Source organism: Hypanus sabinus, chromosome 30, assembly GCF_030144855.1.
Source record: "Hypanus sabinus isolate sHypSab1 chromosome 30, sHypSab1.hap1, whole genome shotgun sequence".
Taxonomy (NCBI): domain Eukaryota; kingdom Metazoa; phylum Chordata; class Chondrichthyes; order Myliobatiformes; family Dasyatidae; genus Hypanus; species Hypanus sabinus.
In genome coordinates this window covers 22,635,860-22,644,001 of record NC_082735.1, presented here as the reverse complement: position 1 = coordinate 22,644,001, position 8,142 = coordinate 22,635,860, and the positions used below count along the sequence as shown (strand labels likewise).

At 42.3% G+C, this 8,142-nt stretch overlaps 1 protein-coding gene across 3 annotated transcripts in view; it reads right to left on the bottom strand.

Moving 5' to 3' along the window:
* Positions 1-8,142, bottom strand: part of LOC132383440 (disks large-associated protein 2-like) — a 706,715-nt gene that overhangs the window by 635,089 nt on the left and 63,484 nt on the right. The gene's annotated exons all lie outside the window — the stretch shown is intronic.

Below are 8,142 nucleotides of genomic sequence, written 5' to 3'. Positions count from 1 at the left end.
CCTGGCCTGAACTTGTGCCACTATCTCATAGGGAGGCTACTTCCACCACTCCAGCTCGACAACGTTGGTACATCCACTCCTGTCACTGCACGTGCATAACGGAAATCATCCTCCTCGCCTATCGCTTCAGATTTTGAGTTGCTCCAATCTCCCGGCTGGCCTCTCCTGTCCAGCCCCTCAGTTGCAATCTTCAGCTCATCTAAAGCTCTGCTGCCCTATGTCTCGGCCCACTTACAGTCACCCTTCCTTGTGGGCCTCGCAAGTTCCACTCCTTTCTGGCCTGCCACTGTCACAAACATTCTCGTTTCGTTTAAATCCAATTATACTTTCACCTCTCCCTATATCTATCTGTTACTTCCAAAAACATTCCCTAATTCCACAATTCTGACAGGCACCTCCAGCCCCTACATCCTCACTTTAGCTGTCATACTGAAACCTCAGGTTCCAAATTTTCCTCTTCCTCCACTTTTGACAACCTCCTTAAAACCCCTAGACAATTTTTAGCCTGTAACAATGTGTGATGAATCGGCATTACACAGGGAAACCATGAAAGTTTTGAAGAGGCGTTGAGGGACCAATTATTTTTATATACACTGATAGACTATAACAGTGCACTTATAGTCAGATATATATAGACACTCACTTGCACGTTAGTCAAAGTACATTTATTATCGAAGTTTAGATACTACATACAACTTTGAGATTAGTCTCCTTACACGCAGCAACAAAGAAACCCTATAGAACCCATTTGAAGAAGAAAGAGTGTCAAATGCTCAATGTACAGTAAAAAAGAAATAAATCATGTGAGTAACAACAGCAAGCGAAACAATGAAGCTCATGAAAGGGATTCTATGCCCAAGAAGCAGGCATCTCTGTGGCTTTAGTCTAGCGCAGAGACAAGTACACCTCGCAGAGCAGCAAGCTGAACTGGCTAGTCCCTCACCTCCAACCCCGACAGCCGGCACTTAAATCATCCAAACCTTGGGCCGTTCCTCATTCTCAGACCCGGGCCCTGCCGCTTCGATATGCACTCATGCCTGGGCCCCTTTGCCTCAATTCAGCCTGTACCTGACTCTTCCCATTTGGCCCAGCACTTAAATTGATAAAAGCGTTGAGCATAACACTACCAAACTGATATGAATAGCAGCTCAGTCCCCCCAATCTCCTTCAGAGGAGGAAATGTGCTATCGCTATCTGGTCTTCCCTACATACAGATACATCCAAACCTTCAACTTAAGGCAATTGGTGATGAAAAACAAATATTTGATGTTCATGTCCTTAATGATCTCCATGTCCCTTGAATAAGTAATGACACCATTTCCACCCAAGACAGGATCTTCTACAAAATCCTGTCTCCACCAGCAATCTACAGGTGCCCTTTGGGGGTAAAGTGATCGAACGATGAGTGAGCAGAGCCGGCTAGAAAACAATGGACCATCAAGCGAAGTGGAGATGAAGACCAGCAGCAAGACACAAAGTGACTGGGACTCTCAACACTTTATTCTCTCATTTTTCAAAGTGCAGGGCCTGCCAGCAAGGCCAAAATCTATTCCCCCAGCTTTGAGACAGTGGTGGACAGCCATCTTCTTGAACTGTTGCAGATCCACAAAATGAAAGACCATGCACTCCTGGAGTGGGGCTTTCAGGAGATGCATCCACAGATGAAGAAGGAATAGATAGAATAGTACAGCACAGGAACATGCCTGCGCTGACCATGATGCCAAATTAAAATGCACAGCTACCAACATGAGGTCTACATCCCTCAATTCTTCTGACTGTTTCTGTGCTTGACTAACTGTCCTTTAAACATTGTTCTTGTACCTGCTTCCAAAATGTCCCCAGCTTTGCTTTTCGGGCTCCCACCACATCCTATATAAAAAAAAGTTGCCATCTAACGATGATAATAATGACGTTGACTCAGACCTGAAGAGGCCAGAGTCGGGCATTTTTTCATGCCTTACAGGGTGCGGAACGAGAGACTGTGTAGCGTGCCACTCCTTACACAGGCACTTTGCAGTATTTTTCTTGCTGGTGGCGCAGTGACATCAGCGCCAGACTCCGGAATGGAGGTTCCCAGGTTCGAATTCAGTCAGGCCGTTTCCCAAGTATGCTTTCCATCCGTGCCGGGTTGAGGGTTGAGCTCGCAACCCGACCTCGTAAAATAAAGAAAAATACTGCGAAATTCCATCTAAATCTCCTGTAAATATTTCCCCCCTCACCTTAAAAAGCTCTGCCATCAAGTTTGATCCTGAGAAAAGGAGTAAGCAACTTGCCTATAACTTTCAAATTTACATACTTTGATCAGGGCACCTCCTCAACCTCCAGTACTCCAGAGAAAATAATCCAAGACTGTCTGACCTCTCGAATCCTGGCAACATCTTACTGAACCTCTTCTGTGCCTTCTCCAAAGCCTCCACATCCTTCCTGTAAAGTGGTAACAAGATGGCAAGACAATCCTAGTCAAGGCAGTGCTCAGTACAGGGAGGAAGTTGGAGATGGTCGTGTTATCTTTGATCTGCTGACCTTGTGCTGCCATGGTGCGAGATGTCACAGGTTTGGGAGATGTTTTCGCAAGCATCACCAAAGCAGGCAATTTAAGAAGAATAAAGAACATACTCTGAAGATAGACACATTTGCAACCATCCAGATGAATAAAATAATGTTTGGGGGGGGGGGCAAAAGAGCTTTAAGTTTGCAAATGCAGTTAGATAACACCACAAACGCAACAAGGAAGCATTGCGCCAATTGCTTTAATTTCTCAGCCATCATCATTAACCATATTGTTCGTTGCTGTCGTAGGAAAACAGCATTCATCAAAAATCCTGGCCAAATGTCCTTTCTCACTGCTGCCATCAGGCAGAAGATACAAGTAACTCAGGACTCGTACCACCAGGTTCAAGAGCAGATACTGCCCTTCAACCATCAGTCTCTTAAACAAAAGAGGATAATTACACTCATCTATTGAGATGTTACCACAACCAATTATCTCACTTCAAGGACCCTTTAACTTGTTATTCTATGTTCTCATTATTTATTGCTATTTATTTATAGATGAATTTCAACACTGACACTTCTCTGCTATTACTCTTTCATTGATCCTGTTTGCAGTTGCTATTTTATAGATTTGCTAAGTATGCATGCCGGAAAAAGAATCTCAGGGTTGTATGTGGTGACGTGTATATATATTCTGATAATAAGCTTAACTTTGAACTTTGTCTTTTCCTTTAATTCCCTTCTTGATTAAGAAGGGAAGTCCATTTCTGGACTTGAAATTTTTCTACACTGAAAGCACTATACAAGTCAAATTTGCTACACTTGTTAATGGCAGGTTAAGGCAGCAGGGACAATTCTGGATCTTTGGATTTTCATCCATTTTATGCAGGGCCTGGGACAAAACCACTGTTTCAAAGGTAAGAAAGATTAATCCATCAAATTGGCACAAATCGGGAAAGGATACAGTCAACCTCACATCATGCCTGATCTTCATGCTTTGGATCCATTTTCAGAGGTTTCTATCTAGCCTGAGGTCCACAGATCCCTTGTTTAATAGTATTGGTCCATGGCATAAAATATGAACCAATGTTGGGAACCAATGATCTGTATCTAGTTTTTGTTACAGATCAGGTTTCCATTTCCGTATATAAATGGAAATGTTTCGCAGGGTTAAAATCAGAAAAACTTAGGACTGATGTGCCCAATGGAATGGCTATATTCAAAGATTCAAAGGTTCATTTATTATCAAAGTACATTTCCATATACAGGTGTCCCCGGCTTTACGAATGTTTGATTTACACCACTTCGCTTTTACAAAAGACCTACATTAATAACCTGTTTTCGCATTACAAAGAGGATTTTTGCTTTTACGATATTTTTTTTCCCCAAATAAATTAATGGTTCTTCACTTTATGCCATTTCGGCTTAAGCAAGGTTTCATAGGGATGTTCTACCTTTGTAAGGGGGGGTGGGGGAACACCTGTACAACTCTGAGATTTGTCTTCTCCAGGTAGCCACGAAACAAAGAAAGAATGTGAAAGTCAGTCAGAGGGTAACATTAAACCTACCCCCCACACAAAAAAGAATGGCATCTCAATTATTAACCCCCAAACATCTTCCTGTCACACAACAAAATGGAAAAGGAATGGGTGAAAAACAGAGAATATAAAAACCATAAGTCTGAAAAAGTCTACAGTCCATAAATGGAACAGCCCAATCCATAAATGCAGAACCACGGTAACATCCTCCATCATCACCAAAGGGAGAAATAGCACCTGAGTGCAGAGGCCTACACAGTGAGTCACAGAACGATAGGCCACTCACAGACTACTTTTCCGGGAGTGATCATAAGGTAGACAGTCGATGCTGAACTCTCGCTCACTTTCCGCATTCACCTCGATGTCTCAATCTTCCTCAGCACTTTAGTCAGTGATTAATAGGTGCTTTAATTGGCAGAGTGGAGTCAAACATCGGCACATATCCCATCTCTAAGTTTCTTCACACCAAAGCCATTTGAGTACGTGTTCACTTCCCAGGATCTTCTTGGGGACAGCAAAGCACTGGATCACTCAAGTAATCACCAAGTTGTAAATTGCAGGCTCTAAAAGTACCAGAAAATCATTTAAGATGAAAAACAGATGTAGAAGTAGTAAAACAGACATTTTCATGGACTATCTGGAAGATGTCCACTGAGGAAGTGCTATATGCATTCTTGACTGGAAAAGCATCTTGATTACATACTATGAAAGGCAATCCAATAGAGCTCTTTACATTAAAAGACAAAAGACTAGCTCGTTAGAAGGCCAACCTTTTATATACTGGGTTACAGTAGCCATCTTTGCGGAGCAAAGAAGTAGACATCAGTTAATTGGGCCATTGGTTAATCCAAGCAGTCATTTATTTGGGACAACTCTTAGAGAACAAAAAACTAAATTGAGAAAATTGACAGGATACCCTTCATTTACTTGTGATATTATGTTGCTTAAATGGGGCAGAAGACTGTTGCCGAACAGGTTCTAACTAGCATGATTAGCATAACTAGCATTAAAAAATTGCACGATTTGCATGTGTTTGCGTTCAAAAAGCAATGATTTTTGTCACTGCTGGTTGGCGAGAAATAAGCAGTAAAAATTCCAAACCATTTTGCTCACTGCAGTTTCAAGCATTCAGGCTAGGAGATGTCATAAATGGCCTGTAGTTGAAATGAAACAATTTCACTGCATCAACAAGTTAGAAACTATGAAGAATTTAAAGGTATCAACAAACATCTTGAACGTTACAATGAAAATGAAGATTTGGAGGATGCAATCATCAATAGCAATTTATGAAGACAGTCGATTATCTACACTAAAGGAAATCATAAGAAAGGACATTTCCTTTAACACCCAAATTGAAATTTTAAATGTCAAAAGAATTTAAATACAATATTCAAAACAAGCATATCTGTAATTTATTATCTTCACAGAAACTGCCAGAAAGCTAATCTTATTGGTTTTTCAGAAATGCCTTTGGAAATTAGGTGATAAATTTAGAATTTTTTAATGCATTTTTTCTGTCTGGCATCAGTAAGTATAATGATATGGAGATTAAACACAAGGAGGTCCATACGAAAGAATGGGTGATGTGCAAAAAATCCAGACCATGCACACTTGAAAGTTCCGTTATAATTTCACTACTTACAAAAGATCCTGGATACAATAGACTCTTCAGCTGAGTATGAAACTCATTCTAATAATTATATTGAACAAATCAGTTCTGAATGCTGTTCAGTAACTTACCACTCAAGAGTGATAAAACTGTTAACTGACATTCTGGAACTCCTCTTTCCTATAACTGCAATTACAACCTTGGGTTGGAAGAACATTATAAAATAAACAAGGCAGAGAATTAAATCAGAATTACTTAAGAATTTAATCATTGGCTTAGTGATTCTACTGAGCATAAAATTGCTTCCTACAATGCCTCTGGACAAGGAGGAGCTACTATTAGTTTCTCATGGGGTCAAGGGAACATGCTTTCCATCTGTACTCAACATCCTTTCATACAGTTGCATACATTAACCATATGTAACATTGAGGATTGCATGCAATGTGCAAACTAACTTGCACAATATCATAAACCCAAAAAAGTCTGCAGATGCTGGAGATCCAAAGCAGCACACACAAAATGCTGGAGGAACTCAGCAGATCAGGCAGCATCTACGGAAGTGAATCAACGGCTGACGTTTCGGGCCAAGGCCCTTCTTCAGGACTTTAAAGGGAGAAGATGCCATTTGAAAAAGGCAGGGGGAGGCTAATGAGGATAGCTCAAAGGTGATTGGTGGAAAAATAAAGGGCTGGAGAGGAAGGAATCTGATAGGAGAAAGGAGAGGAGGTCCCAGGGAGGGGTGATTGGCAGGTGAGAAGATGGAAGAGTCCAGAGTGGGGAGAAGAAGAAGAGGGAAGCAGGAATAATTCTGTTAAAACAGAAAGAGAAATCGATATTCATAAGATCAGGTTGGAGGCGAACCAGACGGAATATCAGATGTTGCTCCTCCACCTGAGGGTGGCCTCATCTTGGCACAAGAGGAGGCAGCGGATGACAATGTCATCCATTGCTGGAACTCTTAAAGCGGCAGCTCTCCACTGGAATCTCTGCTGAAAGTAGCGCGGCTGAGGGCCAGGCCTGGCCTGGAAGGATGGTGCTGAGTGTCTCCCTGTGACGCCATTACTATGTTTACGTAGAGAGGGTGGTGAAACTCTCACAAAAGTCATCCTCTTTAAAATACAACTCACTGATGCTGTGGAACAGAGTCCACCACTGCCTTTTGGGGCAGATTCCCAACCATGGTTTAAAGGCCTACCACTTCAATCGCTGCTCAAATAGACCATGCTACCTACCTTCCCAAAAAAGGTGTCTCTCTGTTCATGCCCCCCACTGTATCCTGAGTGTCCAAGTCCAATGCTTCATCTTGATCTATCTGTAAACAAGGCATTTGTTTCAAAAGATAAAATCCTGTTTACATGCAACTGCCTTGTAGCAGTTAAATGGGCGCCATTGTTTGCAAAGATCATTGGCTGCACGTCCACTTCAGAGTTAACAGTTGGAAACTTGCAAGGCAATCTCTTCAATTGACCCTCATATAATGATACTTTATCAAAAAGAATCTAATATTTATTGATACTTTATAGGCACAGAGGCCAGTTATAGGATGGAGAGGATTCTGATCCTGCAACCTTGTTAATTGGCCCTCAAAGAAAGTCCAAAGATGAGATGAGGAAAGGCATTAACTGTTGATCTCCGAAATCAACACTAAGTTAAAGATATACTGTACCATGGGGCAGCAGCATAGCGTAGTGGTTAGCACAATGCTTTACAGTACCGGCAATCCGCATTCATTTCCCACCGCGGCCTGTAAGGAGTTTGTACATTCTCCCCGTGATCACGCAGGTTTCCTCCAGGTGCTTCAGTTTCCTCCCACGTTTCAAAGACGTACCGGCTGGTAGGTTGATTGCTCATTGTACATTGTCCTGTGATTGGGCTAGGATTAAATTGGGCGATTGCTGCGTGATGAGGCTCAAAGGCCCGGAAGGGGCTGTTCCTCACTGCTGCTTAACACACAGTTCAAGACGTGTCCTTTGAAGTATGATACAACCTGATAGGTTGCATCACAGCCATGTACAGAGGCTCCAATGCACAGGATCATTAAAAAAAAATACATTAGAAGGTTGTCTACTTAACCAGCTCCATCACAGGCATAAATCTCCCCACCACTGAGTACATCTTCAGGAGGACAATAGACAGTAGGTGCAAGAGTAGGCCATTCGGCCCTTTGAGACAGCACCACCATTCAATGTGATCATGGCTGATCATCCACAATCAAGTTCTGATCATCACACCTCTGGTTCTGGACTTCCCCCCGACATCGGGAACATGTTTCCTGCCTCTAGCGTGTCCAATCCCTTAATAATCTTATATGTTTCAATCAGATCCCCTCTCATCCTTCTAAATTCCAGTGTATACAAGCCCAGTCGCTCCAATCTTTCAACATATGACAGTCCCGCCATCGCGGGAATCAACCTCGTGAACCTACGCTGCACTCCCTCAACAGCAAGAATGTCCATCCTTAAAATTACCAGGCCCTGTACAACTGGACCTCTCTGCTCCTCA